The following is a 24313-nucleotide window of genomic DNA, read 5'->3' on the forward strand; positions in this document are numbered from 1 at the left end:
ATTGTTTTCGGAGCTACAGCCCGATTCGGTCAGGGAGACGCCACCGTGAAATGAAGGGGGCGTGCTGTGTGTCCATCGCCTCGCCTCTCCTTACCTCTCTCAGTCGTTTCTCGTGCTTGTCGTTTTGATATAGGCCGATTTGAGAGCGTCAGCTCTCGCGTCAGCTGAGCAAAGTCGAGACAAGTCGAGACACACTAAGGGCTGGTATGCAGCGAGTAAGAGGGCGAAAAAACAATAGTTTAAGAGCGCGTGGCAAAAGTACTCATAGGCGAAATTAAAAGCCTGCTGCGGTGGCCGGGAATCGAACCCGGATCAACTGCTTGGAAGGCAACTATGCTGACCATTACACCACCACCGCACAAGCGATCGCCCCGCCACCGCGCTGAGTCGGCTTCCCGCCTGTCGGCAGCGGCCGAAGGTGATCGTACCCGGCAGGCGCATTTCGAGGCAGGCTAGGGGAGCACATCCAGACGCATTCGGACAGCGTATCCGCGCACATTTCGCATCCTTTGGCAAGAGTCGGCGCCGGCGACGCAAGAGTACGCAGAGGACCGCGTTCTGGCGGCATCTTTAAGCAGCGCAGTGCAGGATTCAGCGTCTGCAGCATCTTCTCCACAGAATGCTACGGCGCTTGACGGCAGTCCCACTTTCCCTTGAGACACCTGCTCGGGAAGCAGCGTGAAGGTACCGCCGGCCCGAGCATCGGTGGTTCAGTGGTAGAATGCTCGCCTGCCACGCGGGCGGCCCGGGTTCGATTCCCGGCCGATGCATCATTTTGTTTTTTCTCCGGTAGGGGTGCTGCGTGTCTTTCGCACTCGAACTGCGTGAGCCATGAGAATGAACCGCGGGATTCCGTGTGGAAAGAACCAATCATGCAGCGCGGACGACTGCTCGTTTGGACTCCTGCGTGCTATTGTACATACTGGCGTCGGCCTAGCATCGCAAGTTGCCTGCCGCGCCGTGAATGCACGTGTAGCAACAGAAAAAATGAGCCAGGGAGTGCAGACTCTCTACCACTTGTATTCGGTACTTACCAAGATTCCAGAAAGTGTAACGATCGCCTGCCTCGGTAGCGCAGTAGGCAGCGCGTAAGTCTCATAATCTTAAGGTCGTGAGTTCGATCCTCACCCGGGGCATCTAATTTTCTGTGACTGATGGTGGTGCCGTTGCTAGGGCGCCAACTTATTTCTTGTTTGTTATCCACAACGTTTCAACGCTTCAGCGGGAAAATGTTTACATACAGCTTCCCTTTTCCTCTTCTCCCAGCAGAGCATGAAGCCAAAAGCATTGCTCTGCGACGTTTGAGGTGCGCGCCTTGCCAGTCAGTATGTGCAAAGATGCTCGCAAAGAGAGCGACAATGCGACAAGCGACCGTACGAACGGGCGAATGAAACGGCCGCATCCGGTGTGGTCTAGTGGCTAGGATACCTGGCTTTCACCCAGGAGGCCCGGGTTCGATTCCCGGTACCGGAACGGAATTTTTTCCACACGAATCGTGACAAGTTTGAGCTGTCCGAGCGGCCGTTTCCCGTCCTGCTCGCAATATAGCTACTGTTTCGTGACCGTCAGCAGAATATAGACTAGGGAAGCAGACACACGACGACCGTAGGAATGGTGTATGGCTTCATGCCAGCTGATTCCAGCGTAGGGCTGAGCAACTGCATCTGCCGAGGCCCGTTAGCTCAGTTGGTTAGAGCGTCGTGCTAATAACGCGAAGGTCGTGGGTTCGATCCCCCCACGGGCCACTACTCTTGTACTACTGCGAAAAGGCAGCGCCGATTTCAGCTGGCGAGTGTGATGACCAAATGATCATCACCCTGCGTGGAAGTTGACAGAGGATCCGAACCCGACTCGCGGGGAAGCACTACAGCATTCGCTCGGCAATGGCCATAATATCTTGAATACACTGGTTAGAGAAAATGAAAGAAAATGTCCGATTGCCGATGCGTAACAACTTTGGCCCTTGTCAGTACTTGGGCGGGTGAGCGCATGGGAACACAGGGCACTATTGGCAGTTTTACTTCCTATTTTTGTTTCTCCATTGTTTTCGGAGCTACAGCCCGATTCGGTCAGGGAGACGCCACCGTGAAATGAAGGGGGCGTGCTGTGTGTCCATCGCCTCGCCTCTCCTTACCTCTCTCAGTCGTTTCTCGTGCTTGTCGTTTTGATATAGGCCGATTTGAGAGCGTCAGCTCTCGCGTCAGCTGAGCAAAGTCGAGACAAGTCGAGACACACTAAGGGCTGGTATGCAGCGAGTAAGAGGGCGAAAAAACAATAGTTTAAGAGCGCGTGGCAAAAGTACTCATAGGCGAAATTAAAAGCCTGCTGCGGTGGCCGGGAATCGAACCCGGATCAACTGCTTGGAAGGCAACTATGCTGACCATTACACCACCACCGCACAAGCGAGCGCCCCGCCACCGCGCTGAGTCGGCTTCCCGCCTGTCGGCAGCGGCCGAAGGTGATCGTACCCGGCAGGCGCATTTCGAGGCAGGCTAGGGGAGCACATCCAGACGCATTCGGACAGCGTATCCGCGCACATTTCGCATCCTTTGGCAAGAGTCGGCGCCGGCGACGCAAGAGTACGCAGAGGACCGCGTTCTGGCGGCATCTTTAAGCAGCGCAGTGCAGGATTCAGCGTCTGCAGCATCTTCTCCACAGAATGCTACGGCGCTTGACGGCAGTCCCACTTTCCCTTGAGACACCTGCTCGGGAAGCAGCGTGAAGGTACCGCCGGCCCGAGCATCGGTGGTTCAGTGGTAGAATGCTCGCCTGCCACGCGGGCGGCCCGGGTTCGATTCCCGGCCGATGCATCATTTTGTTTTTTCTCCGGTAGGGGTGCTGCGTGTCTTTCGCACTCGAACTGCGTGAGCCATGAGAATGAACCGCGGGATTCCGTGTGGAAAGAACCAATCATGCAGCGCGGACGACTGCTCGTTTGGACTCCTGCGTGCTATTGTACATACTGGCGTCGGCCTAGCATCGCAAGTTGCCTGCCGCGCCGTGAATGCACGTGTAGCAACAGAAAAAATGAGCCAGGGAGTGCAGACTCTCTACCACTTGTATTCGGTACTTACCAAGATTCCAGAAAGTGTAACGATCGCCTGCCTCGGTAGCGCAGTAGGCAGCGCGTAAGTCTCATAATCTTAAGGTCGTGAGTTCGATCCTCACCCGGGGCATCTAATTCTCTGTGACTGATGGTGGTGCTGTTGCTAGGGCTCCAACTTATTTCTTGTTTGTTATCCACAACGTTTCAACGCTTCAGCGGGAAAATGTTTACATACAGCTTCCCTTTTCCTCTTCTCCCAGCAGAGCATGAAGCCAAAAGCATTGCTCTGCGACGTTTGAGGTGCGCGCCTTGCCAGTCAGTATGTGCAAAGATGCTCGCAAAGAGAGCGACAATGCGACAAGCGACCGTACGAACGGGCGAATGAAACGGCCGCATCCGGTGTGGTCTAGTGGCTAGGATACCTGGCTTTCACCCAGGAGGCCCGGGTTCGATTCCCGGTACCGGAACGGAATTTTTTCCACACGAATCGTGACAAGTTTGAGCTGTCCGAGCGGCCGTTTCCCGTCCTGCTCGCAATATAGCTACTGTTTCGTGACCGTCAGCAGAATATAGACTAGGGAAGCAGACACACGACGACCGTAGGAATGGTGTATGGCTTCATGCCAGCTGATTCCAGCGTAGGGCTGAGCAACTGCATCTGCCGAGGCCCGTTAGCTCAGTTGGTTAGAGCGTCGTGCTAATAACGCGAAGGTCGTGGGTTCGATCCCCCCACGGGCCACTACTCTTGTACTACTGCGAAAAGGCAGCGCCGATTTCAGCTGGCGAGTGTGATGACCAAATGATCATCACCCTGCGTGGAAGTTGACAGAGGATCCGAACCCGACTCGCGGGGAAGCACTACAGCATTCGCTCGGCAATGGCCATAATATCTTGAATACACTGGTTAGAGAAAATGAAAGAAAATGTCCGATTGCCGATGCGTAACAACTTTGGCCCTTGTCAGTACTTGGGCGGGTGAGCGCATGGGAACACAGGGCACTATTGGCAGTTTTACTTCCTATTTTTGTTTCTCCATTGTTTTCGGAGCTACAGCCCGATTCGGTCAGGGAGACGCCACCGTGAAATGAAGGGGGCGTGCTGTGTGTCCATCGCCTCGCCTCTCCTTACCTCTCTCAGTCGTTTCTCGTGCTTGTCGTTTTGATATAGGCCGATTTGAGAGCGTCAGCTCTCGCGTCAGCTGAGCAAAGTCGAGACAAGTCGAGACACACTAAGGGCTGGTATGCAGCGAGTAAGAGGGCGAAAAAACAATAGTTTAAGAGCGCGTGGCAAAAGTACTCATAGGCGAAATTAAAAGCCTGCTGCGGTGGCCGGGAATCGAACCCGGATCAACTGCTTGGAAGGCAACTATGCTGACCATTACACCACCACCGCACAAGCGATCGCCCCGCCACCGCGCTGAGTCGGCTTCCCGCCTGTCGGCAGCGGCCGAAGGTGATCGTACCCGGCAGGCGCATTTCGAGGCAGGCTAGGGGAGCACATCCAGACGCATTCGGACAGCGTATCCGCGCACATTTCGCATCCTTTGGCAAGAGTCGGCGCCGGCGACGCAAGAGTACGCAGAGGACCGCGTTCTGGCGGCATCTTTAAGCAGCGCAGTGCAGGATTCAGCGTCTGCAGCATCTTCTCCACAGAATGCTACGGCGCTTGACGGCAGTCCCACTTTCCCTTGAGACACCTGCTCGGGAAGCAGCGTGAAGGTACCGCCGGCCCGAGCATCGGTGGTTCAGTGGTAGAATGCTCGCCTGCCACGCGGGCGGCCCGGGTTCGATTCCCGGCCGATGCATCATTTTGTTTTTTCTCCGGTAGGGGTGCTGCGTGTCTTTCGCACTCGAACTGCGTGAGCCATGAGAATGAACCGCGGGATTCCGTGTGGAAAGAACCAATCATGCAGCGCGGACGACTGCTCGTTTGGACTCCTGCGTGCTATTGTACATACTGGCGTCGGCCTAGCATCGCAAGTTGCCTGCCGCGCCGTGAATGCACGTGTAGCAACAGAAAAAATGAGCCAGGGAGTGCAGACTCTCTACCACTTGTATTCGGTACTTACCAAGATTCCAGAAAGTGTAACGATCGCCTGCCTCGGTAGCGCAGTAGGCAGCGCGTAAGTCTCATAATCTTAAGGTCGTGAGTTCGATCCTCACCCGGGGCATCTAATTTTCTGTGACTGATGGTGGTGCTGTTGCTAGGGCGCCAACTTATTTCTTGTTTGTTATCCACAACGTTTCAACGCTTCAGCGGGAAAATGTTTACATACAGCTTCCCTTTTCCTCTTCTCCCAGCAGAGCATGAAGCCAAAAGCATTGCTCTGCGACGTTTGAGGTGCGCGCCTTGCCAGTCAGTATGTGCAAAGATGCTCGCAAAGAGAGCGACAATGCGACAAGCGACCGTACGAACGGGCGAATGAAACGGCCGCATCCGGTGTGGTCTAGTGGCTAGGATACCTGGCTTTCACCCAGGAGGCCCGGGTTCGATTCCCGGTACCGGAACGGAATTTTTTCCACACGAATCGTGACAAGTTTGAGCTGTCCGAGCGGCCGTTTCCCGTCCTGCTCGCAATATAGCTACTGTTTCGTGACCGTCAGCAGAATATAGACTAGGGAAGCAGACACACGACGACCGTAGGAATGGTGTATGGCTTCATGCCAGCTGATTCCAGCGTAGGGCTGAGCAACTGCATCTGCCGAGGCCCGTTAGCTCAGTTGGTTAGAGCGTCGTGCTAATAACGCGAAGGTCGTGGGTTCGATCCCCCCACGGGCCACTACTCTTGTACTACTGCGAAAAGGCAGCGCCGATTTCAGCTGGCGAGTGTGATGACCAAATGATCATCACCCTGCGTGGAAGTTGACAGAGGATCCGAACCCGACTCGCGGGGAAGCACTACAGCATTCGCTCGGCAATGGCCATAATATCTTGAATACACTGGTTAGAGAAAATGAAAGAAAATGTCCGATTGCCGATGCGTAACAACTTTGGCCCTTGTCAGTACTTGGGCGGGTGAGCGCATGGGAACACAGGGCACTATTGGCAGTTTTACTTCCTATTTTTGTTTCTCCATTGTTTTCGGAGCTACAGCCCGATTCGGTCAGGGAGACGCCACCGTGAAATGAAGGGGGCGTGCTGTGTGTCCATCGCCTCGCCTCTCCTTACCTCTCTCAGTCGTTTCTCGTGCTTGTCGTTTTGATATAGGCCGATTTGAGAGCGTCAGCTCTCGCGTCAGCTGAGCAAAGTCGAGACAAGTCGAGACACACTAAGGGCTGGTATGCAGCGAGTAAGAGGGCGAAAAAACAATAGTTTAAGAGCGCGTGGCAAAAGTACTCATAGGCGAAATTAAAAGCCTGCTGCGGTGGCCGGGAATCGAACCCGGATCAACTGCTTGGAAGGCAACTATGCTGACCATTACACCACCACCGCACAAGCGATCGCCCCGCCACCGCGCTGAGTCGGCTTCCCGCCTGTCGGCAGCGGCCGAAGGTGATCGTACCCGGCAGGCGCATTTCGAGGCAGGCTAGGGGAGCACATCCAGACGCATTCGGACAGCGTATCCGCGCACATTTCGCATCCTTTGGCAAGAGTCGGCGCCGGCGACGCAAGAGTACGCAGAGGACCGCGTTCTGGCGGCATCTTTAAGCAGCGCAGTGCAGGATTCAGCGTCTGCAGCATCTTCTCCACAGAATGCTACGGCGCTTGACGGCAGTCCCACTTTCCCTTGAGACACCTGCTCGGGAAGCAGCGTGAAGGTACCGCCGGCCCGAGCATCGGTGGTTCAGTGGTAGAATGCTCGCCTGCCACGCGGGCGGCCCGGGTTCGATTCCCGGCCGATGCATCATTTTGTTTTTTCTCCGGTAGGGGTGCTGCGTGTCTTTCGCACTCGAACTGCGTGAGCCATGAGAATGAACCGCGGGATTCCGTGTGGAAAGAACCAATCATGCAGCGCGGACGACTGCTCGTTTGGACTCCTGCGTGCTATTGTACATACTGGCGTCGGCCTAGCATCGCAAGTTGCCTGCCGCGCCGTGAATGCACGTGTAGCAACAGAAAAAATGAGCCAGGGAGTGCAGACTCTCTACCACTTGTATTCGGTACTTACCAAGATTCCAGAAAGTGTAACGATCGCCTGCCTCGGTAGCGCAGTAGGCAGCGCGTAAGTCTCATAATCTTAAGGTCGTGAGTTCGATCCTCACCCGGGGCATCTAATTTTCTGTGACTGATGGTGGTGCTGTTGCTAGGGCGCCAACTTATTTCTTGTTTGTTATCCACAACGTTTCAACGCTTCAGCGGGAAAATGTTTACATACAGCTTCCCTTTTCCTCTTCTCCCAGCAGAGCATGAAGCCAAAAGCATTGCTCTGCGACGTTTGAGGTGCGCGCCTTGCCAGTCAGTATGTGCAAAGATGCTCGCAAAGAGAGCGACAATGCGACAAGCGACCGTACGAACGGGCGAATGAAACGGCCGCATCCGGTGTGGTCTAGTGGCTAGGATACCTGGCTTTCACCCAGGAGGCCCGGGTTCGATTCCCGGTACCGGAACGGAATTTTTTCCACACGAATCGTGACAAGTTTGAGCTGTCCGAGCGGCCGTTTCCCGTCCTGCTCGCAATATAGCTACTGTTTCGTGACCGTCAGCAGAATATAGACTAGGGAAGCAGACACACGACGACCGTAGGAATGGTGTATGGCTTCATGCCAGCTGATTCCAGCGTAGGGCTGAGCAACTGCATCTGCCGAGGCCCGTTAGCTCAGTTGGTTAGAGCGTCGTGCTAATAACGCGAAGGTCGTGGGTTCGATCCCCCCACGGGCCACTACTCTTGTACTACTGCGAAAAGGCAGCGCCGATTTCAGCTGGCGAGTGTGATGACCAAATGATCATCACCCTGCGTGGAAGTTGACAGAGGATCCGAACCCGACTCGCGGGGAAGCACTACAGCATTCGCTCGGCAATGGCCATAATATCTTGAATACACTGGTTAGAGAAAATGAAAGAAAATGTCCGATTGCCGATGCGTAACAACTTTGGCCCTTGTCAGTACTTGGGCGGGTGAGCGCATGGGAACACAGGGCACTATTGGCAGTTTTACTTCCTATTTTTGTTTCTCCATTGTTTTCGGAGCTACAGCCCGATTCGGTCAGGGAGACGCCACCGTGAAATGAAGGGGGCGTGCTGTGTGTCCATCGCCTCGCCTCTCCTTACCTCTCTCAGTCGTTTCTCGTGCTTGTCGTTTTGATATAGGCCGATTTGAGAGCGTCAGCTCTCGCGTCAGCTGAGCAAAGTCGAGACAAGTCGAGACACACTAAGGGCTGGTATGCAGCGAGTAAGAGGGCGAAAAAACAATAGTTTAAGAGCGCGTGGCAAAAGTACTCATAGGCGAAATTAAAAGCCTGCTGCGGTGGCCGGGAATCGAACCCGGATCAACTGCTTGGAAGGCAACTATGCTGACCATTACACCACCACCGCACAAGCGAGCGCCCCGCCACCGCGCTGAGTCGGCTTCCCGCCTGTCGGCAGCGGCCGAAGGTGATCGTACCCGGCAGGCGCATTTCGAGGCAGGCTAGGGGAGCACATCCAGACGCATTCGGACAGCGTATCCGCGCACATTTCGCATCCTTTGGCAAGAGTCGGCGCCGGCGACGCAAGAGTACGCAGAGGACCGCGTTCTGGCGGCATCTTTAAGCAGCGCAGTGCAGGATTCAGCGTCTGCAGCATCTTCTCCACAGAATGCTACGGCGCTTGACGGCAGTCCCACTTTCCCTTGAGACACCTGCTCGGGAAGCAGCGTGAAGGTACCGCCGGCCCGAGCATCGGTGGTTCAGTGGTAGAATGCTCGCCTGCCACGCTGGCGGCCCGGGTTCGATTCCCGGCCGATGCATCATTTTGTTTTTTCTCCGGTAGGGGTGCTGCGTGTCTTTCGCACTCGAACTGCGTGAGCCATGAGAATGAACCGCGGGATTCCGTGTGGAAAGAACCAATCATGCAGCGCGGACGACTGCTCGTTTGGACTCCTGCGTGCTATTGTACATACTGGCGTCGGCCTAGCATCGCAAGTTGCCTGCCGCGCCGTGAATGCACGTGTAGCAACAGAAAAAATGAGCCAGGGAGTGCAGACTCTCTACCACTTGTATTCGGTACTTACCAAGATTCCAGAAAGTGTAACGATCGCCTGCCTCGGTAGCGCAGTAGGCAGCGCGTAAGTCTCATAATCTTAAGGTCGTGAGTTCGATCCTCACCCGGGGCATCTAATTCTCTGTGACTGATGGTGGTGCTGTTGCTAGGGCTCCAACTTATTTCTTGTTTGTTATCCACAACGTTTCAACGCTTCAGCGGGAAAATGTTTACATACAGCTTCCCTTTTCCTCTTCTCCCAGCAGAGCATGAAGCCAAAAGCATTGCTCTGCGACGTTTGAGGTGCGCGCCTTGCCAGTCAGTATGTGCAAAGATGCTCGCAAAGAGAGCGACAATGCGACAAGCGACCGTACGAACGGGCGAATGAAACGGCCGCATCCGGTGTGGTCTAGTGGCTAGGATACCTGGCTTTCACCCAGGAGGCCCGGGTTCGATTCCCGGTACCGGAACGGAATTTTTTCCACACGAATCGTGACAAGTTTGAGCTGTCCGAGCGGCCGTTTCCCGTCCTGCTCGCAATATAGCTACTGTTTCGTGACCGTCAGCAGAATATAGACTAGGGAAGCAGACACACGACGACCGTAGGAATGGTGTATGGCTTCATGCCAGCTGATTCCAGCGTAGGGCTGAGCAACTGCATCTGCCGAGGCCCGTTAGCTCAGTTGGTTAGAGCGTCGTGCTAATAACGCGAAGGTCGTGGGTTCGATCCCCCCACGGGCCACTACTCTTGTACTACTGCGAAAAGGCAGCGCCGATTTCAGCTGGCGAGTGTGATGACCAAATGATCATCACCCTGCGTGGAAGTTGACAGAGGATCCGAACCCGACTCGCGGGGAAGCACTACAGCATTCGCTCGGCAATGGCCATAATATCTTGAATACACTGGTTAGAGAAAATGAAAGAAAATGTCCGATTGCCGATGCGTAACAACTTTGGCCCTTGTCAGTACTTGGGCGGGTGAGCGCATGGGAACACAGGGCACTATTGGCAGTTTTACTTCCTATTTTTGTTTCTCCATTGTTTTCGGAGCTACAGCCCGATTCGGTCAGGGAGACGCCACCGTGAAATGAAGGGGGCGTGCTGTGTGTCCATCGCCTCGCCTCTCCTTACCTCTCTCAGTCGTTTCTCGTGCTTGTCGTTTTGATATAGGCCGATTTGAGAGCGTCAGCTCTCGCGTCAGCTGAGCAAAGTCGAGACAAGTCGAGACACACTAAGGGCTGGTATGCAGCGAGTAAGAGGGCGAAAAAACAATAGTTTAAGAGCGCGTGGCAAAAGTACTCATAGGCGAAATTAAAAGCCTGCTGCGGTGGCCGGGAATCGAACCCGGATCAACTGCTTGGAAGGCAACTATGCTGACCATTACACCACCACCGCACAAGCGAGCGCCCCGCCACCGCGCTGAGTCGGCTTCCCGCCTGTCGGCAGCGGCCGAAGGTGATCGTACCCGGCAGGCGCATTTCGAGGCAGGCTAGGGGAGCACATCCAGACGCATTCGGACAGCGTATCCGCGCACATTTCGCATCCTTTGGCAAGAGTCGGCGCCGGCGACGCAAGAGTACGCAGAGGACCGCGTTCTGGCGGCATCTTTAAGCAGCGCAGTGCAGGATTCAGCGTCTGCAGCATCTTCTCCACAGAATGCTACGGCGCTTGACGGCAGTCCCACTTTCCCTTGAGACACCTGCTCGGGAAGCAGCGTGAAGGTACCGCCGGCCCGAGCATCGGTGGTTCAGTGGTAGAATGCTCGCCTGCCACGCGGGCGGCCCGGGTTCGATTCCCGGCCGATGCATCATTTTGTTTTTTCTCCGGTAGGGGTGCTGCGTGTCTTTCGCACTCGAACTGCGTGAGCCATGAGAATGAACCGCGGGATTCCGTGTGGAAAGAACCAATCATGCAGCGCGGACGACTGCTCGTTTGGACTCCTGCGTGCTATTGTACATACTGGCGTCGGCCTAGCATCGCAAGTTGCCTGCCGCGCCGTGAATGCACGTGTAGCAACAGAAAAAATGAGCCAGGGAGTGCAGACTCTCTACCACTTGTATTCGGTACTTACCAAGATTCCAGAAAGTGTAACGATCGCCTGCCTCGGTAGCGCAGTAGGCAGCGCGTAAGTCTCATAATCTTAAGGTCGTGAGTTCGATCCTCACCCGGGGCATCTAATTTTCTGTGACTGATGGTGGTGCTGTTGCTAGGGCGCCAACTTATTTCTTGTTTGTTATCCACAACGTTTCAACGCTTCAGCGGGAAAATGTTTACATACAGCTTCCCTTTTCCTCTTCTCCCAGCAGAGCATGAAGCCAAAAGCATTGCTCTGCGACGTTTGAGGTGCGCGCCTTGCCAGTCAGTATGTGCAAAGATGCTCGCAAAGAGAGCGACAATGCGACAAGCGACCGTACGAACGGGCGAATGAAACGGCCGCATCCGGTGTGGTCTAGTGGCTAGGATACCTGGCTTTCACCCAGGAGGCCCGGGTTCGATTCCCGGTACCGGAACGGAATTTTTTCCACACGAATCGTGACAAGTTTGAGCTGTCCGAGCGGCCGTTTCCCGTCCTGCTCGCAATATAGCTACTGTTTCGTGACCGTCAGCAGAATATAGACTAGGGAAGCAGACACACGACGACCGTAGGAATGGTGTATGGCTTCATGCCAGCTGATTCCAGCGTAGGGCTGAGCAACTGCATCTGCCGAGGCCCGTTAGCTCAGTTGGTTAGAGCGTCGTGCTAATAACGCGAAGGTCGTGGGTTCGATCCCCCCACGGGCCACTACTCTTGTACTACTGCGAAAAGGCAGCGCCGATTTCAGCTGGCGAGTGTGATGACCAAATGATCATCACCCTGCGTGGAAGTTGACAGAGGATCCGAACCCGACTCGCGGGGAAGCACTACAGCATTCGCTCGGCAATGGCCATAATATCTTGAATACACTGGTTAGAGAAAATGAAAGAAAATGTCCGATTGCCGATGCGTAACAACTTTGGCCCTTGTCAGTACTTGGGCGGGTGAGCGCATGGGAACACAGGGCACTATTGGCAGTTTTACTTCCTATTTTTGTTTCTCCATTGTTTTCGGAGCTACAGCCCGATTCGGTCAGGGAGACGCCACCGTGAAATGAAGGGGGCGTGCTGTGTGTCCATCGCCTCGCCTCTCCTTACCTCTCTCAGTCGTTTCTCGTGCTTGTCGTTTTGATATAGGCCGATTTGAGAGCGTCAGCTCTCGCGTCAGCTGAGCAAAGTCGAGACAAGTCGAGACACACTAAGGGCTGGTATGCAGCGAGTAAGAGGGCGAAAAAACAATAGTTTAAGAGCGCGTGGCAAAAGTACTCATAGGCGAAATTAAAAGCCTGCTGCGGTGGCCGGGAATCGAACCCGGATCAACTGCTTGGAAGGCAACTATGCTGACCATTACACCACCACCGCACAAGCGAGCGCCCCGCCACCGCGCTGAGTCGGCTTCCCGCCTGTCGGCAGCGGCCGAAGGTGATCGTACCCGGCAGGCGCATTTCGAGGCAGGCTAGGGGAGCACATCCAGACGCATTCGGACAGCGTATCCGCGCACATTTCGCATCCTTTGGCAAGAGTCGGCGCCGGCGACGCAAGAGTACGCAGAGGACCGCGTTCTGGCGGCATCTTTAAGCAGCGCAGTGCAGGATTCAGCGTCTGCAGCATCTTCTCCACAGAATGCTACGGCGCTTGACGGCAGTCCCACTTTCCCTTGAGACACCTGCTCGGGAAGCAGCGTGAAGGTACCGCCGGCCCGAGCATCGGTGGTTCAGTGGTAGAATGCTCGCCTGCCACGCTGGCGGCCCGGGTTCGATTCCCGGCCGATGCATCATTTTGTTTTTTCTCCGGTAGGGGTGCTGCGTGTCTTTCGCACTCGAACTGCGTGAGCCATGAGAATGAACCGCGGGATTCCGTGTGGAAAGAACCAATCATGCAGCGCGGACGACTGCTCGTTTGGACTCCTGCGTGCTATTGTACATACTGGCGTCGGCCTAGCATCGCAAGTTGCCTGCCGCGCCGTGAATGCACGTGTAGCAACAGAAAAAATGAGCCAGGGAGTGCAGACTCTCTACCACTTGTATTCGGTACTTACCAAGATTCCAGAAAGTGTAACGATCGCCTGCCTCGGTAGCGCAGTAGGCAGCGCGTAAGTCTCATAATCTTAAGGTCGTGAGTTCGATCCTCACCCGGGGCATCTAATTTTCTGTGACTGATGGTGGTGCTGTTGCTAGGGCGCCAACTTATTTCTTGTTTGTTATCCACAACGTTTCAACGCTTCAGCGGGAAAATGTTTACATACAGCTTCCCTTTTCCTCTTCTCCCAGCAGAGCATGAAGCCAAAAGCATTGCTCTGCGACGTTTGAGGTGCGCGCCTTGCCAGTCAGTATGTGCAAAGATGCTCGCAAAGAGAGCGACAATGCGACAAGCGACCGTACGAACGGGCGAATGAAACGGCCGCATCCGGTGTGGTCTAGTGGCTAGGATACCTGGCTTTCACCCAGGAGGCCCGGGTTCGATTCCCGGTACCGGAACGGAATTTTTTCCACACGAATCGTGACAAGTTTGAGCTGTCCGAGCGGCCGTTTCCCGTCCTGCTCGCAATATAGCTACTGTTTCGTGACCGTCAGCAGAATATAGACTAGGGAAGCAGACACACGACGACCGTAGGAATGGTGTATGGCTTCATGCCAGCTGATTCCAGCGTAGGGCTGAGCAACTGCATCTGCCGAGGCCCGTTAGCTCAGTTGGTTAGAGCGTCGTGCTAATAACGCGAAGGTCGTGGGTTCGATCCCCCCACGGGCCACTACTCTTGTACTACTGCGAAAAGGCAGCGCCGATTTCAGCTGGCGAGTGTGATGACCAAATGATCATCACCCTGCGTGGAAGTTGACAGAGGATCCGAACCCGACTCGCGGGGAAGCACTACAGCATTCGCTCGGCAATGGCCATAATATCTTGAATACACTGGTTAGAGAAAATGAAAGAAAATGTCCGATTGCCGATGCGTAACAACTTTGGCCCTTGTCAGTACTTGGGCGGGTGAGCGCATGGGAACACAGGGCACTATTGGCAGTTTTACTTCCTATTTTTGTTTCTCCATTGTTTTCGGAGCTACAGCCCGATTCGGTCAGGGAGACGCCACCGTGAAATGAAGGGGGCGTGCTGTGTGTCCATCGCCTCGCCTCTCCTTACCTCTCTCAGTCGTTTCTCGTGCTTGTCGTTTTGATATAGGCCGATTTGAGAGCGTCAGCTCTCGCGTCAGCTGAGCAAAGTCGAGACAAGTCGAGACACACTAAGGGCTGGTATGCAGCGAGTAAGAGGGCGAAAAAACAATAGTTTAAGAGCGCGTGGCAAAAGTACTCATAGGCGAAATTAAAAGCCTGCTGCGGTGGCCGGGAATCGAACCCGGATCAACTGCTTGGAAGGCAACTGTGCTGACCATTACACCACCACCGCACAAGCGAGCGCCCCGCCACCGCGCTGAGTCGGCTTCCCGCCTGTCGGCAGCGGCCGAAGGTGATCGTACCCGGCAGGCGCATTTCGAGGCAGGCTAGGGGAGCACATCCAGACGCATTCGGACAGCGTATCCGCGCACATTTCGCATCCTTTGGCAAGAGTCGGCGCCGGCGACGCAAGAGTACGCAGAGGACCGCGTTCTGGCGGCATCTTTAAGCAGCGCAGTGCAGGATTCAGCGTCTGCAGCATCTTCTCCACAGAATGCTACGGCGCTTGACGGCAGTCCCACTTTCCCTTGAGACACCTGCTCGGGAAGCAGCGTGAAGGTACCGCCGGCCCGAGCATCGGTGGTTCAGTGGTAGAATGCTCGCCTGCCACGCGGGCGGCCCGGGTTCGATTCCCGGCCGATGCATCATTTTGTTTTTTCTCCGGTAGGGGTGCTGCGTGTCTTTCGCACTCGAACTGCGTGAGCCATGAGAATGAACCGCGGGATTCCGTGTGGAAAGAACCAATCATGCAGCGCGGACGACTGCTCGTTTGGACTCCTGCGTGCTATTGTACATACTGGCGTCGGCCTAGCATCGCAAGTTGCCTGCCGCGCCGTGAATGCACGTGTAGCAACAGAAAAAATGAGCCAGGGAGTGCAGACTCTCTACCACTTGTATTCGGTACTTACCAAGATTCCAGAAAGTGTAACGATCGCCTGCCTCGGTAGCGCAGTAGGCAGCGCGTAAGTCTCATAATCTTAAGGTCGTGAGTTCGATCCTCACCCGGGGCATCTAATTTTCTGTGACTGATGGTGGTGCTGTTGCTAGGGCTCCAACTTATTTCTTGTTTGTTATCCACAACGTTTCAACGCTTCAGCGGGAAAATGTTTACATACAGCTTCCCTTTTCCTCTTCTCCCAGCAGAGCATGAAGCCAAAAGCATTGCTCTGCGACGTTTGAGGTGCGCGCCTTGCCAGTCAGTATGTGCAAAGATGCTCGCAAAGAGAGCGACAATGCGACAAGCGACCGTACGAACGGGCGAATGAAACGGCCGCATCCGGTGTGGTCTAGTGGCTAGGATACCTGGCTTTCACCCAGGAGGCCCGGGTTCGATTCCCGGTACCGGAACGGAATTTTTTCCACACGAATCGTGACAAGTTTGAGCTGTCCGAGCGGCCGTTTCCCGTCCTGCTCGCAATATAGCTACTGTTTCGTGACCGTCAGCAGAATATAGACTAGGGAAGCAGACACACGACGACCGTAGGAATGGTGTATGGCTTCATGCCAGCTGATTCCAGCGTAGGGCTGAGCAACTGCATCTGCCGAGGCCCGTTAGCTCAGTTGGTTAGAGCGTCGTGCTAATAACGCGAAGGTCGTGGGTTCGATCCCCCCACGGGCCACTACTCTTGTACTACTGCGAAAAGGCAGCGCCGATTTCAGCTGGCGAGTGTGATGACCAAATGATCATCACCCTGCGTGGAAGTTGACAGAGGATCCGAACCCGACTCGCGGGGAAGCACTACAGCATTCGCTCGGCAATGGCCATAATATCTTGAATACACTGGTTAGAGAAAATGAAAGAAAATGTCCGATTGCCGATGCGTAACAACTTTGGCCCTTGTCAGTACTTGGGCGGGTGAGCGCATGGGAACACAGGGCACTATTGGCAGTTTTACTTCCTATTTTTGTTTCTCCATTGTTTTCGGAGCTACAGCCCGATTCGGTCAGGGAGACGCCACCGTGAAATGAAGGGGGCGTGCTGTGTGTCCATCGCCTCGCCTCTCCTTACCTCTCTCAGTCGTTTCTCGTGCTTGTCGTTTTGATATAGGCCGATTTGAGAGCGTCAGCTCTCGCGTCAGCTGAGCAAAGTCGAGACAAGTCGAGACACACTAAGGGCTGGTATGCAGCGAGTAAGAGGGCGAAAAAACAATAGTTTAAGAGCGCGTGGCAAAAGTACTCATAGGCGAAATTAAAAGCCTGCTGCGGTGGCCGGGAATCGAACCCGGATCAACTGCTTGGAAGGCAACTATGCTGACCATTACACCACCACCGCACAAGCGAGCGCCCCGCCACCGCGCTGAGTCGGCTTCCCGCCTGTCGGCAGCGGCCGAAGGTGATCGTACCCGGCAGGCGCATTTCGAGGCAGGCTAGGGGAGCACATCCAGACGCATTCGGACAGCGTATCCGCGCACATTTCGCATCCTTTGGCAAGAGTCGGCGCCGGCGACGCAAGAGTACGCAGAGGACCGCGTTCTGGCGGCATCTTTAAGCAGCGCAGTGCAGGATTCAGCGTCTGCAGCATCTTCTCCACAGAATGCTACGGCGCTTGACGGCAGTCCCACTTTCCCTTGAGACACCTGCTCGGGAAGCAGCGTGAAGGTACCGCCGGCCCGAGCATCGGTGGTTCAGTGGTAGAATGCTCGCCTGCCACGCGGGCGGCCCGGGTTCGATTCCCGGCCGATGCATCATTTTGTTTTTTCTCCGGTAGGGGTGCTGCGTGTCTTTCGCACTCGAACTGCGTGAGCCATGAGAATGAACCGCGGGATTCCGTGTGGAAAGAACCAATCATGCAGCGCGGACGACTGCTCGTTTGGACTCCTGCGTGCTATTGTACATACTGGCGTCGGCCTAGCATCGCAAGTTGCCTGCCGCGCCGTGAATGCACGTGTAGCAACAGAAAAAATGAGCCAGGGAGTGCAGACTCTCTACCACTTGTATTCGGTACTTACCAAGATTCCAGAAAGTGTAACGATCGCCTGCCTCGGTAGCGCAGTAGGCAGCGCGTAAGTCTCATAATCTTAAGGTCGTGAGTTCGATCCTCACCCGGGGCATCTAATTCTCTGTGACTGATGGTGGTGCTGTTGCTAGGGCTCCAACTTATTTCTTGTTTGTTATCCACAACGTTTCAACGCTTCAGCGGGAAAATGTTTACATACAGCTTCCCTTTTCCTCTTCTCCCAGCAGAGCATGAAGCCAAAAGCATTGCTCTGCGACGTTTGAGGTGCGCGCCTTGCCAGTCAGTATGTGCAAAGATGCTCGCAAAGAGAGCGACAATGCGACAAGCGACCGTACGAACGGGCGAATGAAACGGCCGCATCCGGTGTGGTCTAGTGGCTAGGATACCTGGCTTTCACCCAGGAGGCCCGGGTTCGATTCCCGGTACCGGAACGGAATTTTTTCCACACGAATCGTGACAAGTTTGAGCTGTCCGAGCGGCCGTTTCCCGTCCTGCTCGCAATATAGCTACTGTTTCGTGACCGTCAGCAGAATATAGACTAGGGAAGCAGACACACGACGACCGTAGGAATGGTGTATGGCTTCATGCCAGCTGATTCCAGCGTAGGGCTGAGCAACTGCATCTGCCGAGGCCCGTTAGCTCAGTTGGTTAGAGCGTCGTGCTAATAACGCGAAGGTCGTGGGTTCGATCCCCCCACGGGCCACTACTCTTGTACTACTGCGAAAAGGCAGCGCCGATTTCAGCTGGCGAGTGTGATGACCAAATGATCATCACCCTGCGTGGAAGTTGACAGAGGATCCGAACCCGACTCGCGGGGAAGCACTACAGCATTCGCTCGGCAATGGCCATAATATCTTGAATACACTGGTTAGAGAAAATGAAAGAAAATGTCCGATTGCCGATGCGTAACAACTTTGGCCCTTGTCAGTACTTGGGCGGGTGAGCGCATGGGAACACAGGGCACTATTGGCAGTTTTACTTCCTATTTTTGTTTCTCCATTGTTTTCGGAGCTACAGCCCGATTCGGTCAGGGAGACGCCACCGTGAAATGAAGGGGGCGTGCTGTGTGTCCATCGCCTCGCCTCTCCTTACCTCTCTCAGTCGTTTCTCGTGCTTGTCGTTTTGATATAGGCCGATTTGAGAGCGTCAGCTCTCGCGTCAGCTGAGCAAAGTCGAGACAAGTCGAGACACACTAAGGGCTGGTATGCAGCGAGTAAGAGGGCGAAAAAACAATAGTTTAAGAGCGCGTGGCAAAAGTACTCATAGGCGAAATTAAAAGCCTGCTGCGGTGGCCGGGAATCGAACCCGGATCAACTGCTTGGAAGGCAACTATGCTGACCATTACACCACCACCGCACAAGCGAGCGCCCCGCCACCGCGCTGAGTCGGCTTCCCGCCTGTCGGCAGCGGCCGAAGGTGATCGTACCCGGCAGGCGCATTTCGAGGCAGGCTAGGGGAGCACATCCAGACGCATTCGGACAGCGTATCCGCGCACATTTCGCATCCTTTGGCAAGAGTCGGCGCCGGCGACGCAAGAGTACGCAGAGGACCGCGTTCTGGCGGCATCTTTAAGCAGCGCAGTGCAGGATTCAGCGTCTGCAGCATCTTCTCCACAGAATGCTACGGCGCTTGACGGCAGTCCCACTTTCCCTTGAGACACCTGCTCGGGAAGCAGCGTGAAGGTACCGCCGGCCCGAGCATCGGTGGTTCAGTGGTAGAATGCTCGCCTGCCACGCGGGCGGCCCGGGTTCGATTCCCGGCCGATGCATCATTTTGTTTTTTCTCCGGTAGGGGTGCTGCGTGTCTTTCGCACTCGAACTGCGTGAGCCATGAGAATGAACCGCGGGATTCCGTGTGGAAAGAACCAATCATGCAGCGCGGACGACTGCTCGTTTGGACTCCTGCGTGCTATTGTACATACTGGCGTCGGCCTAGCATCGCAAGTTGCCTGCCGCGCCGTGAATGCACGTGTAGCAACAGAAAAAATGAGCCAGGGAGTGCAGACTCTCTACCACTTGTATTCGGTACTTACCAAGATTCCAGAAAGTGTAACGATCGCCTGCCTCGGTAGCGCAGTAGGCAGCGCGTAAGTCTCATAATCTTAAGGTCGTGAGTTCGATCCTCACCCGGGGCATCTAATTCTCTGTGACTGATGGTGGTGCTGTTGCTAGGGCTCCAACTTATTTCTTGTTTGTTATCCACAACGTTTCAACGCTTCAGCGGGAAAATGTTTACATACAGCTTCCCTTTTCCTCTTCTCCCAGCAGAGCATGAAGCCAAAAGCATTGCTCTGCGACGTTTGAGGTGCGCGCCTTGCCAGTCAGTATGTGCAAAGATGCTCGCAAAGAGAGCGACAATGCGACAAGCGACCGTACGAACGGGCGAATGAAACGGCCGCATCCGGTGTGGTCTAGTGGCTAGGATACCTGGCTTTCACCCAGGAGGCCCGGGTTCGATTCCCGGTACCGGAACGGAATTTTTTCCACACGAATCGTGACAAGTTTGAGCTGTCCGAGCGGCCGTTTCCCGTCCTGCTCGCAATATAGCTACTGTTTCGTGACCGTCAGCAGAATATAGACTAGGGAAGCAGACACACGACGACCGTAGGAATGGTGTATGGCTTCATGCCAGCTGATTCCAGCGTAGGGCTGAGCAACTGCATCTGCCGAGGCCCGTTAGCTCAGTTGGTTAGAGCGTCGTGCTAATAACGCGAAGGTCGTGGGTTCGATCCCCCCACGGGCCACTACTCTTGTACTACTGCGAAAAGGCAGCGCCGATTTCAGCTGGCGAGTGTGATGACCAAATGATCATCACCCTGCGTGGAAGTTGACAGAGGATCCGAACCCGACTCGCGGGGAAGCACTACAGCATTCGCTCGGCAATGGCCATAATATCTTGAATACACTGGTTAGAGAAAATGAAAGAAAATGTCCGATTGCCGATGCGTAACAACTTTGGCCCTTGTCAGTACTTGGGCGGGTGAGCGCATGGGAACACAGGGCACTATTGGCAGTTTTACTTCCTATTTTTGTTTCTCCATTGTTTTCGGAGCTACAGCCCGATTCGGTCAGGGAGACGCCACCGTGAAATGAAGGGGGCGTGCTGTGTGTCCATCGCCTCGCCTCTCCTTACCTCTCTCAGTCGTTTCTCGTGCTTGTCGTTTTGATATAGGCCGATTTGAGAGCGTCAGCTCTCGCGTCAGCTGAGCAAAGTCGAGACAAGTCGAGACACACTAAGGGCTGGTATGCAGCGAGTAAGAGGGCGAAAAAACAATAGTTTAAGAGCGCGTGGCAAAAGTACTCATAGGCGAAATTAAAAGCCTGCTGCGGTGGCCGGGAATCGAACCCGGATCAACTGCTTGGAAGGCAACTATGCTGACCATTACACCACCACCGCACAAGCGAGCGCCCCGCCACCGCGCTGAGTCGGCTTCCCGCCTGTCGGCAGCGGCCGAAGGTGATCGTACCCGGCAGGCGCATTTCGAGGCAGGCTAGGGGAGCACATCCAGACGCATTCGGACAGCGTATCCGCGCACATTTCGCATCCTTTGGCAAGAGTCGGCGCCGGCGACGCAAGAGTACGCAGAGGACCGCGTTCTGGCGGCATCTTTAAGCAGCGCAGTGCAGGATTCAGCGTCTGCAGCATCTTCTCCACAGAATGCTACGGCGCTTGACGGCAGTCCCACTTTCCCTTGAGACACCTGCTCGGGAAGCAGCGTGAACGTACCGCCGGCCCGAGCATCGGTGGTTCAGTGGTAGAATGCTCGCCTGCCACGCGGGCGGCCCGGGTTCGATTCCCGGCCGATGCATCATTTTGTTTTTTCTCCGGTAGGGGTGCTGCGTGTCTTTCGCACTCGAACTGCGTGAGCCATGAGAATGAACCGCGGGATTCCGTGTGGAAAGAACCAATCATGCAGCGCGGACGACTGCTCGTTTGGACTCCTGCGTGCTATTGTACATACTGGCGTCGGCCTAGCATCGCAAGTTGCCTGCCGCGCCGTGAATGCACGTGTAGCAACAGAAAAAATGAGCCAGGGAGTGCAGACTCTCTACCACTTGTATTCGGTACTTACCAAGATTCCAGAAAGTGTAACGATCGCCTGCCTCGGTAGCGCAGTAGGCAGCGCGTAAGTCTCATAATCTTAAGGTCGTGAGTTCGATCCTCACCCGGGGCATCTAATTTTCTGTGACTGATGGTGGTGCTGTTGCTAGGGCTCCAACTTATTTCTTGTTTGTTATCCACAACGTTTCAACGCTTCAGCGGGAAAATGTTTACATACAGCTTCCCTTTTCCTCTTCTCCCAGCAGAGCATGAAGCCAAAAGCATTGCTCTGCGACGTTTGAGGTGCGCGCCTTGCCAGTCAGTATGTGCAAAGATGCTCGCAAAGAGAGCGACAATGCGACAAGCGACCGTACGAACGGGCGAATGAAACGGCCGCATCCGGTGTGGTCTAGTGGCTAGGATACCTGGCTTTCACCCAGGAGGCCCGGGTTCGATTCCCGGTACCGGAACGGAATTTTTTCCACACGAATCGTGACAAGTTTGAGCTGTCCGAGCGGCCGTTTCCCGTCCTGCTCGCAATATAGCTACTGTTTCGTGACCGTCAGCAGAATATAGACTAGGGAAGCAGACACACGACGACCGTAGGAATGGTGTATGGCTTCATGCCAGCTGATTCCAGCGTAGGGCTGAGCAACTGCATCTGCCGAGGCCCGTTAGCTCAGTTGGTTAGAGCGTCGTGCTAATAACGCGAAGGTCGTGGGTTCGATCCCCCCACGGGCCACTACTCTTGTACTACTGCGAAAAGGCAGCGCCGATTTCAGCTGGCGAGTGTGATGACCAAATGATCATCACCCTGCGTGGAAGTTGACAGAGGATCCGAACCCGACTCGCGGGGAAGCACTACAGCATTCGCTCGGCAATGGCCATAATATCTTGAATACACTGGTTAGAGAAAATGAAAGAAAATGTCCGATTGCCGATGCGTAACAACTTTGGCCCTTGTCAGTACTTGGGCGGGTGAGCGCATGGGAACACAGGGCACTATTGGCAGTTTTACTTCCTATTTTTGTTTCTCCATTGTTTTCGGAGCTACAGCCCGATTCGGTCAGGGAGACGCCACCGTGAAATGAAGGGGGCGTGCTGTGTGTCCATCGCCTCGCCTCTCCTTACCTCTCTCAGTCGTTTCTCGTGCTTGTCGTTTTGATATAGGCCGATTTGAGAGCGTCAGCTCTCGCGTCAGCTGAGCAAAGTCGAGACAAGTCGAGACACACTAAGGGCTGGTATGCAGCGAGTAAGAGGGCGAAAAAACAATAGTTTAAGAGCGCGTGGCAAAAGTACTCATAGGCGAAATTAAAAGCCTGCTGCGGTGGCCGGGAATCGAACCCGGATCAACTGCTTGGAAGGCAACTATGCTGACCATTACACCACCACCGCACAAGCGAGCGCCCCGCCACCGCGCTGAGTCGGCTTCCCGCCTGTCGGCAGCGGCCGAAGGTGATCGTACCCGGCAGGCGCATTTCGAGGCAGGCTAGGGGAGCACATCCAGACGCATTCGGACAGCGTATCCGCGCACATTTCGCATCCTTTGGCAAGAGTCGGCGCCGGCGACGCAAGAGTACGCAGAGGACCGCGTTCTGGCGGCATCTTTAAGCAGCGCAGTGCAGGATTCAGCGTCTGCAGCATCTTCTCCACAGAATGCTACGGCGCTTGACGGCAGTCCCACTTTCCCTTGAGACACCTGCTCGGGAAGCAGCGTGAAGGTACCGCCGGCCCGAGCATCGGTGGTTCAGTGGTAGAATGCTCGCCTGCCACGCGGGCGGCCCGGGTTCGATTCCCGGCCGATGCATCATTTTGTTTTTTCTCCGGTAGGGGTGCTGCGTGTCTTTCGCACTCGAACTGCGTGAGCCATGAGAATGAACCGCGGGATTCCGTGTGGAAAGAACCAATCATGCAGCGCGGACGACTGCTCGTTTGGACTCCTGCGTGCTATTGTACATACTGGCGTCGGCCTAGCATCGCAAGTTGCCTGCCGCGCCGTGAATGCACGTGTAGCAACAGAAAAAATGAGCCAGGGAGTGCAGACTCTCTACCACTTGTATTCGGTACTTACCAAGATTCCAGAAAGTGTAACGATCGCCTGCCTCGGTAGCGCAGTAGGCAGCGCGTAAGTCTCATAATCTTAAGGTCGTGAGTTCGATCCTCACCCGGGGCATCTAATTTTCTGTGACTGATGGTGGTGCTGTTGCTAGGGCTCCAACTTATTTCTTGTTTGTTATCCACAACGTTTCAACGCTTCAGCGGGAAAATGTTTACATACAGCTTCCCTTTTCCTCTTCTCCCAGCAGAGCATGAAGCCAAAAGCATTGCTCTGCGACGTTTGAGGTGCGCGCCTTGCCAGTCAGTATGTGCAAAGATGCTCGCAAAGAGAGCGACAATGCGACAAGCGACCGTACGAACGGGCGAATGAAACGGCCGCATCCGGTGTGGTCTAGTGGCTAGGATACCTGGCTTTCACCCAGGAGGCCCGGGTTCGATTCCCGGTACCGGAACGGAATTTTTTCCACACGAATCGTGACAAGTTTGAGCTGTCCGAGCGGCCGTTTCCCGTCCTGCTCGCAATATAGCTACTGTTTCGTGACCGTCAGCAGAATATAGACTAGGGAAGCAGACACACGACGACCGTAGGAATGGTGTATGGCTTCATGCCAGCTGATTCCAGCGTAGGGCTGAGCAACTGCATCTGCCGAGGCCCGTTAGCTCAGTTGGTTAGAGCGTCGTGCTAATAACGCGAAGGTCGTGGGTTCGATCCCCCCACGGGCCACTACTCTTGTACTACTGCGAAAAGGCAGCGCCGATTTCAGCTGGCGAGTGTGATGACCAAATGATCATCACCCTGCGTGGAAGTTGACAGAGGATCCGAACCCGACTCGCGGGGAAGCACTACAGCAT

At 54.9% G+C, this 24313-nt stretch overlaps 60 non-coding genes across 60 annotated transcripts; 48 read left to right on the forward strand and 12 right to left on the reverse strand.

Annotated features, from left to right (window-relative positions):
- Positions 1–286: 286 nt before the first annotated feature.
- Positions 287–358, reverse strand: Trnag-ucc. The gene has a single exon. It is a non-coding gene; the product is annotated as a tRNA-Gly (tRNA).
- A 341-nt stretch (positions 359–699) lies between these two features.
- Trnag-gcc lies at positions 700–770 on the forward strand. Its single transcript has one exon. It is a non-coding gene; the product is annotated as a tRNA-Gly (tRNA).
- A 293-nt stretch (positions 771–1063) lies between these two features.
- Positions 1064–1136, forward strand: Trnam-cau. The gene has a single exon. It is a non-coding gene; the product is annotated as a tRNA-Met (tRNA).
- Positions 1137–1401: 265 nt separating this feature from the next.
- On the forward strand, positions 1402–1473 carry Trnae-uuc. The gene has a single exon. It is a non-coding gene; the product is annotated as a tRNA-Glu (tRNA).
- Positions 1474–1671: 198 nt separating this feature from the next.
- Trnai-aau lies at positions 1672–1745 on the forward strand. The gene has a single exon. It is a non-coding gene; the product is annotated as a tRNA-Ile (tRNA).
- Positions 1746–2326: 581 nt separating this feature from the next.
- On the reverse strand, positions 2327–2398 carry Trnag-ucc. The gene has a single exon. It is a non-coding gene; the product is annotated as a tRNA-Gly (tRNA).
- Positions 2399–2739: 341 nt separating this feature from the next.
- Trnag-gcc lies at positions 2740–2810 on the forward strand. The gene has a single exon. It is a non-coding gene; the product is annotated as a tRNA-Gly (tRNA).
- A 293-nt stretch (positions 2811–3103) lies between these two features.
- On the forward strand, positions 3104–3176 carry Trnam-cau. The gene has a single exon. It is a non-coding gene; the product is annotated as a tRNA-Met (tRNA).
- A 265-nt stretch (positions 3177–3441) lies between these two features.
- On the forward strand, positions 3442–3513 carry Trnae-uuc. The gene has a single exon. It is a non-coding gene; the product is annotated as a tRNA-Glu (tRNA).
- Positions 3514–3711: 198 nt separating this feature from the next.
- Positions 3712–3785, forward strand: Trnai-aau. Its single transcript has one exon. It is a non-coding gene; the product is annotated as a tRNA-Ile (tRNA).
- A 581-nt stretch (positions 3786–4366) lies between these two features.
- Positions 4367–4438, reverse strand: Trnag-ucc. Its single transcript has one exon. It is a non-coding gene; the product is annotated as a tRNA-Gly (tRNA).
- A 341-nt stretch (positions 4439–4779) lies between these two features.
- Positions 4780–4850, forward strand: Trnag-gcc. The gene has a single exon. It is a non-coding gene; the product is annotated as a tRNA-Gly (tRNA).
- Positions 4851–5143: 293 nt separating this feature from the next.
- Trnam-cau lies at positions 5144–5216 on the forward strand. Its single transcript has one exon. It is a non-coding gene; the product is annotated as a tRNA-Met (tRNA).
- Positions 5217–5481: 265 nt separating this feature from the next.
- Trnae-uuc lies at positions 5482–5553 on the forward strand. The gene has a single exon. It is a non-coding gene; the product is annotated as a tRNA-Glu (tRNA).
- A 198-nt stretch (positions 5554–5751) lies between these two features.
- Trnai-aau lies at positions 5752–5825 on the forward strand. Its single transcript has one exon. It is a non-coding gene; the product is annotated as a tRNA-Ile (tRNA).
- Positions 5826–6406: 581 nt separating this feature from the next.
- Trnag-ucc lies at positions 6407–6478 on the reverse strand. Its single transcript has one exon. It is a non-coding gene; the product is annotated as a tRNA-Gly (tRNA).
- Positions 6479–6819: 341 nt separating this feature from the next.
- Trnag-gcc lies at positions 6820–6890 on the forward strand. The gene has a single exon. It is a non-coding gene; the product is annotated as a tRNA-Gly (tRNA).
- A 293-nt stretch (positions 6891–7183) lies between these two features.
- Positions 7184–7256, forward strand: Trnam-cau. The gene has a single exon. It is a non-coding gene; the product is annotated as a tRNA-Met (tRNA).
- Positions 7257–7521: 265 nt separating this feature from the next.
- Trnae-uuc lies at positions 7522–7593 on the forward strand. The gene has a single exon. It is a non-coding gene; the product is annotated as a tRNA-Glu (tRNA).
- Positions 7594–7791: 198 nt separating this feature from the next.
- Positions 7792–7865, forward strand: Trnai-aau. The gene has a single exon. It is a non-coding gene; the product is annotated as a tRNA-Ile (tRNA).
- Positions 7866–8446: 581 nt separating this feature from the next.
- Positions 8447–8518, reverse strand: Trnag-ucc. Its single transcript has one exon. It is a non-coding gene; the product is annotated as a tRNA-Gly (tRNA).
- Positions 8519–8859: 341 nt separating this feature from the next.
- On the forward strand, positions 8860–8930 carry Trnag-gcc. Its single transcript has one exon. It is a non-coding gene; the product is annotated as a tRNA-Gly (tRNA).
- A 293-nt stretch (positions 8931–9223) lies between these two features.
- Trnam-cau lies at positions 9224–9296 on the forward strand. The gene has a single exon. It is a non-coding gene; the product is annotated as a tRNA-Met (tRNA).
- Positions 9297–9561: 265 nt separating this feature from the next.
- Trnae-uuc lies at positions 9562–9633 on the forward strand. Its single transcript has one exon. It is a non-coding gene; the product is annotated as a tRNA-Glu (tRNA).
- Positions 9634–9831: 198 nt separating this feature from the next.
- On the forward strand, positions 9832–9905 carry Trnai-aau. Its single transcript has one exon. It is a non-coding gene; the product is annotated as a tRNA-Ile (tRNA).
- A 581-nt stretch (positions 9906–10486) lies between these two features.
- Trnag-ucc lies at positions 10487–10558 on the reverse strand. The gene has a single exon. It is a non-coding gene; the product is annotated as a tRNA-Gly (tRNA).
- Positions 10559–10899: 341 nt separating this feature from the next.
- Positions 10900–10970, forward strand: Trnag-gcc. The gene has a single exon. It is a non-coding gene; the product is annotated as a tRNA-Gly (tRNA).
- Positions 10971–11263: 293 nt separating this feature from the next.
- On the forward strand, positions 11264–11336 carry Trnam-cau. Its single transcript has one exon. It is a non-coding gene; the product is annotated as a tRNA-Met (tRNA).
- Positions 11337–11601: 265 nt separating this feature from the next.
- Positions 11602–11673, forward strand: Trnae-uuc. The gene has a single exon. It is a non-coding gene; the product is annotated as a tRNA-Glu (tRNA).
- A 198-nt stretch (positions 11674–11871) lies between these two features.
- On the forward strand, positions 11872–11945 carry Trnai-aau. Its single transcript has one exon. It is a non-coding gene; the product is annotated as a tRNA-Ile (tRNA).
- A 581-nt stretch (positions 11946–12526) lies between these two features.
- Trnag-ucc lies at positions 12527–12598 on the reverse strand. Its single transcript has one exon. It is a non-coding gene; the product is annotated as a tRNA-Gly (tRNA).
- A 341-nt stretch (positions 12599–12939) lies between these two features.
- Trnag-gcc lies at positions 12940–13010 on the forward strand. The gene has a single exon. It is a non-coding gene; the product is annotated as a tRNA-Gly (tRNA).
- Positions 13011–13303: 293 nt separating this feature from the next.
- Trnam-cau lies at positions 13304–13376 on the forward strand. The gene has a single exon. It is a non-coding gene; the product is annotated as a tRNA-Met (tRNA).
- Positions 13377–13641: 265 nt separating this feature from the next.
- Positions 13642–13713, forward strand: Trnae-uuc. Its single transcript has one exon. It is a non-coding gene; the product is annotated as a tRNA-Glu (tRNA).
- A 198-nt stretch (positions 13714–13911) lies between these two features.
- Trnai-aau lies at positions 13912–13985 on the forward strand. The gene has a single exon. It is a non-coding gene; the product is annotated as a tRNA-Ile (tRNA).
- Positions 13986–14566: 581 nt separating this feature from the next.
- Trnag-ucc lies at positions 14567–14638 on the reverse strand. The gene has a single exon. It is a non-coding gene; the product is annotated as a tRNA-Gly (tRNA).
- A 341-nt stretch (positions 14639–14979) lies between these two features.
- On the forward strand, positions 14980–15050 carry Trnag-gcc. Its single transcript has one exon. It is a non-coding gene; the product is annotated as a tRNA-Gly (tRNA).
- Positions 15051–15343: 293 nt separating this feature from the next.
- Positions 15344–15416, forward strand: Trnam-cau. Its single transcript has one exon. It is a non-coding gene; the product is annotated as a tRNA-Met (tRNA).
- Positions 15417–15681: 265 nt separating this feature from the next.
- On the forward strand, positions 15682–15753 carry Trnae-uuc. Its single transcript has one exon. It is a non-coding gene; the product is annotated as a tRNA-Glu (tRNA).
- Positions 15754–15951: 198 nt separating this feature from the next.
- Positions 15952–16025, forward strand: Trnai-aau. The gene has a single exon. It is a non-coding gene; the product is annotated as a tRNA-Ile (tRNA).
- A 581-nt stretch (positions 16026–16606) lies between these two features.
- Trnag-ucc lies at positions 16607–16678 on the reverse strand. Its single transcript has one exon. It is a non-coding gene; the product is annotated as a tRNA-Gly (tRNA).
- A 341-nt stretch (positions 16679–17019) lies between these two features.
- Trnag-gcc lies at positions 17020–17090 on the forward strand. The gene has a single exon. It is a non-coding gene; the product is annotated as a tRNA-Gly (tRNA).
- A 293-nt stretch (positions 17091–17383) lies between these two features.
- On the forward strand, positions 17384–17456 carry Trnam-cau. The gene has a single exon. It is a non-coding gene; the product is annotated as a tRNA-Met (tRNA).
- A 265-nt stretch (positions 17457–17721) lies between these two features.
- Trnae-uuc lies at positions 17722–17793 on the forward strand. The gene has a single exon. It is a non-coding gene; the product is annotated as a tRNA-Glu (tRNA).
- Positions 17794–17991: 198 nt separating this feature from the next.
- On the forward strand, positions 17992–18065 carry Trnai-aau. Its single transcript has one exon. It is a non-coding gene; the product is annotated as a tRNA-Ile (tRNA).
- Positions 18066–18646: 581 nt separating this feature from the next.
- Trnag-ucc lies at positions 18647–18718 on the reverse strand. Its single transcript has one exon. It is a non-coding gene; the product is annotated as a tRNA-Gly (tRNA).
- Positions 18719–19059: 341 nt separating this feature from the next.
- On the forward strand, positions 19060–19130 carry Trnag-gcc. Its single transcript has one exon. It is a non-coding gene; the product is annotated as a tRNA-Gly (tRNA).
- A 293-nt stretch (positions 19131–19423) lies between these two features.
- On the forward strand, positions 19424–19496 carry Trnam-cau. Its single transcript has one exon. It is a non-coding gene; the product is annotated as a tRNA-Met (tRNA).
- A 265-nt stretch (positions 19497–19761) lies between these two features.
- On the forward strand, positions 19762–19833 carry Trnae-uuc. Its single transcript has one exon. It is a non-coding gene; the product is annotated as a tRNA-Glu (tRNA).
- A 198-nt stretch (positions 19834–20031) lies between these two features.
- On the forward strand, positions 20032–20105 carry Trnai-aau. Its single transcript has one exon. It is a non-coding gene; the product is annotated as a tRNA-Ile (tRNA).
- A 581-nt stretch (positions 20106–20686) lies between these two features.
- Positions 20687–20758, reverse strand: Trnag-ucc. The gene has a single exon. It is a non-coding gene; the product is annotated as a tRNA-Gly (tRNA).
- Positions 20759–21099: 341 nt separating this feature from the next.
- On the forward strand, positions 21100–21170 carry Trnag-gcc. Its single transcript has one exon. It is a non-coding gene; the product is annotated as a tRNA-Gly (tRNA).
- A 293-nt stretch (positions 21171–21463) lies between these two features.
- Positions 21464–21536, forward strand: Trnam-cau. The gene has a single exon. It is a non-coding gene; the product is annotated as a tRNA-Met (tRNA).
- Positions 21537–21801: 265 nt separating this feature from the next.
- Positions 21802–21873, forward strand: Trnae-uuc. Its single transcript has one exon. It is a non-coding gene; the product is annotated as a tRNA-Glu (tRNA).
- A 198-nt stretch (positions 21874–22071) lies between these two features.
- Positions 22072–22145, forward strand: Trnai-aau. The gene has a single exon. It is a non-coding gene; the product is annotated as a tRNA-Ile (tRNA).
- Positions 22146–22726: 581 nt separating this feature from the next.
- Trnag-ucc lies at positions 22727–22798 on the reverse strand. Its single transcript has one exon. It is a non-coding gene; the product is annotated as a tRNA-Gly (tRNA).
- A 341-nt stretch (positions 22799–23139) lies between these two features.
- Trnag-gcc lies at positions 23140–23210 on the forward strand. The gene has a single exon. It is a non-coding gene; the product is annotated as a tRNA-Gly (tRNA).
- Positions 23211–23503: 293 nt separating this feature from the next.
- On the forward strand, positions 23504–23576 carry Trnam-cau. Its single transcript has one exon. It is a non-coding gene; the product is annotated as a tRNA-Met (tRNA).
- Positions 23577–23841: 265 nt separating this feature from the next.
- Trnae-uuc lies at positions 23842–23913 on the forward strand. Its single transcript has one exon. It is a non-coding gene; the product is annotated as a tRNA-Glu (tRNA).
- A 198-nt stretch (positions 23914–24111) lies between these two features.
- On the forward strand, positions 24112–24185 carry Trnai-aau. Its single transcript has one exon. It is a non-coding gene; the product is annotated as a tRNA-Ile (tRNA).
- Positions 24186–24313: the final 128 nt, after the last annotated feature.

This window comes from Schistocerca americana, unplaced genomic scaffold (assembly GCF_021461395.2).
Source record: "Schistocerca americana isolate TAMUIC-IGC-003095 unplaced genomic scaffold, iqSchAmer2.1 HiC_scaffold_180, whole genome shotgun sequence".
In the NCBI taxonomy this organism is placed as follows: domain Eukaryota; kingdom Metazoa; phylum Arthropoda; class Insecta; order Orthoptera; family Acrididae; genus Schistocerca; species Schistocerca americana.